This window comes from Lathyrus oleraceus, chromosome 3 (genome assembly GCF_024323335.1).
Source record: "Lathyrus oleraceus cultivar Zhongwan6 chromosome 3, CAAS_Psat_ZW6_1.0, whole genome shotgun sequence".
NCBI lineage: Eukaryota > Viridiplantae > Streptophyta > Magnoliopsida > Fabales > Fabaceae > Lathyrus > Lathyrus oleraceus.
Genome location: NC_066581.1, coordinates 415963604 through 415971748, shown reverse-complemented (window position 1 = coordinate 415971748; position 8145 = coordinate 415963604).

Sequence of the window (8145 nt, the reverse complement as noted above, 5' to 3'; positions counted from 1 at the left end):
TCTCAAGGGACACTTCAAGATTCATCATCTTATGCATATATGATCTACCATGTGCCAAGAAAGTCAAGAGAATTGGAAATTAGCAAGTTGGTTGATGGTGGTTGGCCAGATGAATTCATCTGATCAAAATTGGGTCTCGCTAGACCCTATCTCCTACAATTTTCACCATATGAAAATGATTCCAAGAGAAAACTTACTCTAAATGACATTCCAAACAACTTTCATGTTGAGCCCTAGAGATAGTTTTGCTTTGAAAATCATTTTCTATGTTGAAACATTATAGGTCATTTTGTCTAAACCCTAATTTGAAAGTCAACTTCCCAAGGCCATAATTTGCTAAATTTTTATGAGATGAAATATTTCTAAGTTGAAAAATCAATTGCAATGTGTCTACTTCAACTTTGATGTTTGGAGTGGGAGCTAATTAAACTTTTTTGAGCATGTGATATGAAGCTACATTATAGGTCACTTTTGACCTATACCATTGATCAAGTGATTTTTCCAAACTTCAAAAATGTATAACTCTATCATTTCAAATCCAAATTACATGAAATAGCTGACCATTTTTAATTACTTTGAGAGAGTTATAACTTTGATGAAGACACTTTTCTCATTTGAAGCTCCCATAAAAAGTTAAGCAAGGTGGAATATTGAAACATATAGCTTGACACTTAGAAAATTTTGATATGTCAAATTTTTCCAAACTTCCACCTCAAATTTCTCTAAGTTCCAAGATCCAAATGAAAACGTATTCGACATCAAACTTGTTCCTCTTGACCTCACCTTTCCAAAGAGCTCAAATTCATTCATTTTGGATGAGAAATGCATAGGCTGCGCATGGCTTAAACATGTTGATATCATTTGGAATGGATTCAACTTCAAGCAACAATGCACATGTGCCTTGCAATCTAAGCTAACTCCAACACATTTGATCATTCATTTTGGACCTTCAACTATCATTTCATGGGCCTATGCGCGCCCATGCAGCTTTGCATCATCATTTTGCTAATTTTGGAAAGTGGAAGATAGTGTGCAAATATCACATGATTTGGCTATAAATAGAAGCCCTTATGCTCAGAATTAGAGACACCATTGCGCCAACTTTGATCCCCCTCTTCCAACCCTTCACTCTCATAGGATAAACCTGATAAATTCATTTGAATTTGAGCTTGAATCTCCATTATTTTGGAATTCAATTCTCCAGGAATCCATTGCTTCTAAACCTTTCCATTTTTTTCCTGGAAGTGATTGAAGTGTGCAAGCAAGCTCAAGATCCATCAAGTTCAGACCTCCATCAAAGGTAATTTGTAGAAATTTTAAACTCTTCGATTCTCCTAAATTCTAGCTCAATTCCATTGATTCTTTGGTTATCTGAAGTCCTACCAATGTAGGCAAGAAGATTGAGTTGCTTTGAGGTCACACCTAAGCAACTCAGATCATGTACCTCAGATTTCAATTCCACATATCTCTTAATATATTCGGAATTGGAGTAATTGGAGGTCAGATTCGAGCTCAGTGCCATTTTTTCTTCAAGATCATGTCCTTGTTTATTATTTTTGTGATGATTCATCTTGACCAGTCCGGTGGAGCTCATCGGGGAAGATGACTGGAGCTCTGGCTCCGGCGATGATGTGTCTTGCATATGAACCATAGGATCCAAGTCTCACGTTTTAATCTTGAGCGTTTGTTCTTATTACCTCATTTATGTTGAAAAGTGTATTTTCGGAAAATATTTTAATATCGTATCCACAGAGATTGGTTGTTATTATCGCCGTTCTATAATCCCAATTGTTATAAGTTTAAAATGTAACCAAGTTGTTTTGTTTGAAAAGTTATCTTTTGTGTAAAATGTCACTAATAGAATTTGATGAGATGGGTATACGGATCCTCATGGTCCATTCCGGTGAATGGATTTGCATAAAGAAGTTGGAGGATTCCGGTCTTCATCTCCGTATTCCTTCCTCCACGAGCAAATTGAGAATTCCTTCTTGGACTATTAGCGGACATTTCGGTAGGAGTGCCATCCGCCATGTTTCCTTCACAAGCCTCTACAACCACTTCTTCGATTTGAACAAGTGAAGAAGTAGATGCTTCCTCTCTCCAGTTCCTCTCTTCGGCTAGTTTCCTTCTTCTTCGTGTTTTGCTATTGAGCATTCGAAGTGTTCTTTCAATTTCGGGATCGAATTGAAATTGCTCCTCGGTAGCTTTTCCTCGCATGCACTAGAATCTATAAAACTAACAAACCAAGTGAAACACAAAGGTGATAGTAAGTACAAAACTTAGAACAATGAATTATTGCAATGCTTGTAATATCAAACACCAACCCCCGACAACGGCGCCAATTTGTTGAAAAGTATATTTTAGGCAAATATTTTAATATCGTATCCACAGAGATTGGTTGTTATTACCGCCGTTCTATAATCCCAATTGTTATAAGTTTAAAATGTAACCAAGTTGTTTTGTTTGAAAATTTTTCTTTTGAGTAAAATGTCACTAAAATAATAAAATAGTTTTAATCAAATGTAAAAGGCTTGGCAAGATTGGAGTTCACTATTTAAATTGCTTATGATTCCTTATGACAACTATATAGATTTAAGATTATTGATGATTTTCAAGTATCCTCTCAATATCATTTATGTCTAAATGATATTGTGATAATCACTATATTAATCTTTAGACGATTTCTCCACCTAACTATCAATATAGCAATCTTTAATGGTTGATACAAAAGAAGAGTAGTGAATAAATCTATTTCTACAACTTATTCACTACTTGAAAATATATTTTATGTCAAGATTTAAATAATCTCTTTCAACAACTACTCAAATCTAATATTCAACTTAGGGCAAAAATATCATTCAATACATCAATAACCTTTTATCATATATAAGAGTAAAATGAAATACATAAACAAATAGGAATAGCTACTACCTCAAATCTTGACAAAATGGGGTTTAGCTCCTCATCATCATTTTGGAAAGCAAAAGGCAATGGTAGAATAAACTTTGTTTTTCTCTTCCAAAATATCAAACTATCAATGAATGAATGACTATTTTCCATTCTGTTTTCTTAAAGAGTTGACCTTTCCTAAAATGTTCATTTTCATCTAAAACTGAAAAGCACCCTAAAACAGATACAAAACTGTCACACACAGCTGACTTGAAAACAGACCACTTGGCTAAAACAGCTTGCTGGATTCGCAAGGTTCGCGGCGCCATCCCTGGTCGCTGCGCGAACTGAAGCTACTTCAGCTTCCTTGCCTTGCAAGCCTCATGCAATGATTCTCCCAAGTATTAATCTTCCAAATTATGCCTCCAAATTGCATTCAACACTTCTTCCAAATTATGATTATGCATTATGAAGCTCTCTTGTCCAAAAATTCTACAAAACTAACAAATACGTGAAATAACTACTCAAAACAACATCAATTAAACCTAATTGCGTTTATATAAAATTGTGAGAATAAAAGTGTGTAATTACATCAAAATATGGTAAAAGGGACTAATAAAATTATATAAAAAGTAGTACTAATTGGTCCCTAACAACTCTCCCCAACTTAGCATTTTGTTTGTCCCTAAACAAAAGTTTCCACCAACACAACCAAAGCAATGACACAAAAGATTGAAACAAGGATTAACTAAGGACATTCAAATGGTTCAAAAGTGTATGGCACTTTCTCAATCCACCTATCTCAATGCTAGACAAAACATGAATAAGAGCAATGGTTGGGTGCAAAAATCATACCAAGAAATTCAAAGCCATATATGTCAAAATTGAATCAAACTTACACACACATCATAATAATGATGAATAAACATGAAGGTTTACTTTCACTCATCCAAGCAATTAAATCAACCACAGCTCAAATTATGCGGTCATCAAAAAAAATACCAAATCATGTGAAAAATGAGAATCAAGAGGTCTTTCAAGGGTTGTAATGTGGCTTGGGTTACAAGAAAGGATATGATTAAGAGAATTCAACAAAGTTGCCTATCCTAAGGGAGCATTCCCATACATTCAACTATACACAATTTCTATTTCTTTGATCCCCGTATTTCTTTTCTTTTTTTTTTCTTTTTTTATTTATTTTTTACATCCACACAACCATGAGCCTTTTCTTTGTTTGTTCTTTCTTTTCTTTTTCTTTGCTCTATGGTTTCAAGGGTGATTTCTTTTTCTTGTTTCTTTTCATATTTTCACCCTTTCATAAAAACTCATTTTTCCAAGTTTCTAATCAACTATTTTTACTTTACTCTCCCCAACTTTAGATTCCAAAACCAAATTTATTCAATAATGCTCCCTACTTAGACCTAAGTAAAAGGCAAAATTTGCAAACAACTCGGTTTAAGGGTTTAATTGACACGAAAGAAATTAGGATTCATTTATTCATAAAATTTTCAATTGATTTTACACTTATCACTAAAATGAATCCTAAAGTAAGCTCAAAGGGGGTTAACTAAGGATCACTCCTCACAAGGTTAGTTGATTCAAAACTTTTTGGTCAAGTGGTTTTTCTCATAACAAACAATGCCTCTATCATTTTCAATATTTTCACACAAAAATAGATTGGTGCATGATTTAGCATGATAAGAATGAGTTGAAATAATGATCGGTTTCCCGCATTTTTGTGTACAATGGAAAGCCTCCTCACAATTGGTTAAGTCCTATTTTGATTCAAAAATTACATGTATTTCAATGAATTTATGATATAGAATTTGTAACACACCATCAAATTACTCATGTTAAGTCTAGAAAGCGATAAAGTGTACCTTGAAATGCTGACACTAATTCTTATCATCACCACTCGAAGTGTCCTATACTTCTTTCTTTGCGAACATCTCTTGGTTGCTTTAAGCTTGACTTAAGAGTAAGAACAATTAAACAAATGTTGGTAAACCAAATTCATTGTAACACACTTAAATCTCACAGAGTATTCATGCAATTAACAAGACAAATTAACAAACCAAAGTTTTGGTGAACTAGAGCCACCCAAAAGTACAATCAAAATTCAACAAATGCAATAATAATACAAAGAAAACTCAAAATAAAAACAAACTCTACAATTCAACAAACTCCTCAATCTTCCTCCTCTTGGCCACCACCAACGGATCCAAGGACGTCCTCCATCTCATCGTCATGGGTCGCACCACCTCCTGCACCCCCCATAAAAGCTGGCATGCCCTCAGGCCAATTAGCATAAGCAACATATTCTTCCTGGGAAGGGAATGTGCGGGCTTCAGGTGCAAGGAAAGTGTTCTGAAATTTTTGTTGCATAGAATCAAAGATGAATGATTGAGACCTCCTAGAGGCCTCAAAGCTCTCACAGCAATAATTAGCAAACGCCATTTGATCGAATGCTGGAGTAGTGCGGGTTCGGGGTCTAGAGGACGAAGTCCCAGCTCCTTCGCCTCTGTCCATCTGGCTATGGCAGAACCTGTTCAGATAAGCATCATTAATAACACTAGTGATAGACAAATGTACCTCATCCGGAATGGGAACATTTGCCCTTCGGCAAAGTCCCATAATCAGCCCCGGATATGCAAGAACACTCGCTTTACCACCAAATTTCGTTCCGCTTGTAGCCACTTTGCGCATTTCCCCTGCAATAATGGATGCCACATCAACAGATTTTCCAATCATGATGTAATATAATAAGCATCCTACATCCAAAGGAATAGTGGTGTTATGGCTCCTTGGGCGGATATTATTCAAAAGCAACACCAAAAATGCCCTTGCCTCCAGATTCAAACTTTCTCTCTTCCATGACTTTGGGAATCCTTGATCATTTAAGTCATATGTCCTTCTTTCAAGGCATAAGGTAGCGCTCACCGTTGGAAGGTCCCAATCGTTGGCCAATTCTTTGGCACGATACTCGCACCGCTTATTCTCCGCCAAGGTGAGAGGATTACCTAAATATGCGTTAATTGCATCTCTACTGAAAGAAATAATCTTGCCTCTCACTCTTGTCTGATAATGGAATGCTACTCCCTCTTCAAGATGCAGAGCATTGGCATAGAACTCTCGTACAATGTCGTAATTTATTGTCGGCTCTGGTTCACAAAGCTTTCTCCATCTTCTTCTCTCAAAATTCGATACCAAATTCTGATAAGTTCCACCCGACGACAAGTGGATGAATCTCTCTGGTTGAATGGTTCGTTTGATTAATTTGTCAAATCTTTCTTCATGCTCCTCGCTTGTGAATCGTCGTAAGGAACGAGAAGGACCGGAATACATGATTTTTGTTCTTTTTGACATCTGCAATAAAAATCAGAACAACCACACAACAAACCATAAGAGGAGTTAGCATTCAAAAGCATAAAACATGAGACTAAAATTTCCAAGTTCGCGGCGCGATGGCCCATTCGCGGCGCGAACCCTGCGAACCATGAAAATTCCAGGTGCCTTCTAGGGTTCCTAAGGCTTGCACCTATCAACAGTCATAATCACAATCCCTAACCTAATCCTAATCTCAATCCACTTTAGACATGCAAGGTTATCTCTAATATCAAATTCCAATCTTTGCAAAACCCTATCTTACCTAAGTGAGAAACCAAAAAGGAACGGGAAGAGAACACACATACCTTGTTGAAAATGACTTGGTTCTTTGTTAACAAGTTGGGATTTGGGAGATGGAGAGGAAAATTTTTTGAGTTTTGGAAGTGGGGCAGTGGGGTTGTTGAAGAAAAGTTTCAGTTTGTGAAAATAAGAGTGAACTGAAAATAACCCAACTGGGAAGTGGGCCTTTCTCCAATGTCTACATGGCACTCTTTGCTAAGGATAGGATGGTAGCGGATGATTGATTGTTATTGGCGGTGGCAGAACTGACATCTTCAAATTCTAGATAGTGGAGTGGAACCTCGACGATCCCCTCATCTGTTTCAACATATCTGAAGGAGGAGAGTTCACCGACCAACAAATCTTTTCCCCCACACACAATTACCAATTTGTCATCTATCAAGTATTTCAGCTTCTGGTGCAACGTAGAAGTGACTGCCCCAGCAGCATGAATCCATGGTCTACCCAACAAACAACTGTAGGCCGGGTTGATGTCCATGACTTGGAATATGATATCGAACTGGTGTGGTCCAAAATAGATAGGAAAATCGACCTCCCCAATTACCTGCCTTCGGGAACCATCGAAAGCTCTAACAATCAATGCATTGGTCCTCATTTCAGGCCCCTTGAACTGTAACTGGCTTAACGTGGACTTTGGCAGTACGTTAAGCAAGGATCCGGTATCAACGAGGACTCGAGATAAGAGAGAGTCAGTACATGTGACCGAAATATGTAGTGCTTTGTTTTGAGCTTTTCCCTCGGGAGGTAACTCTGCTTCATTAAATCCCAGATACCTACTGGCGGTGATGTTGGCATCCACGTTGTCAAATTGGTCGACTGTGATATCTTGCATCACGTGAGCGGTATTTAGAACTTTCAACAATGCTTTGTGGCGAGCCTCCAAACTCAACAGCAAAGACAAAATTGATATTTTGGAAGGCATTTGGTTCAACTACTCAATAATCTTGAAGTCACTCTTCTTGATCAGTTTGAGGAATTCCTGACTTTCCTCAAAGGTGATGCTTTTCTTGTGATCTTCAGACTGTTCTTTCTCAACCATCGGCCCTTTAGCCTTGGATGCTTTGGCCTCGACAACTTTATCATTGTCAATAACCTTCGTCAACACTAGAGCAATCGTCACAGTTGGAGTGGCGAGTACAGTTGCCCCTGCCAGTGGAGTCGGCATAGGAGTTGCCTTCTCTTTAGGCAAGACAACTGCGGGTGCTGGAGACACCCTATGAGTGTATTTAGGAGTGAATACACGACCGCTTCGAGTCATGCCTCCCGCTCCAGCGATGTTGAAGATTTCTGTATCAAGAATGCGGATTTCTTTTCCTCCCAAATATGTTATGGTCTCATAATTCCAAGGCACTGCCTTAGTATTCTAATACGGAAACGGAGTTGGAACGCAGAAGTGAATCGGCTGAATCCTCTTGGGAGGAGCTTCAACCTTCTTTTTTATATATATAATTGTTATTGGTTCAATCACTGCCACTTCTTTTGCTGCTTGAGATTTAGAGAACTCTATTAACCCTTGATCCATCAGTGACTGCACGCACCCTTTCAACTGCTCGCAATTATATAGATCGA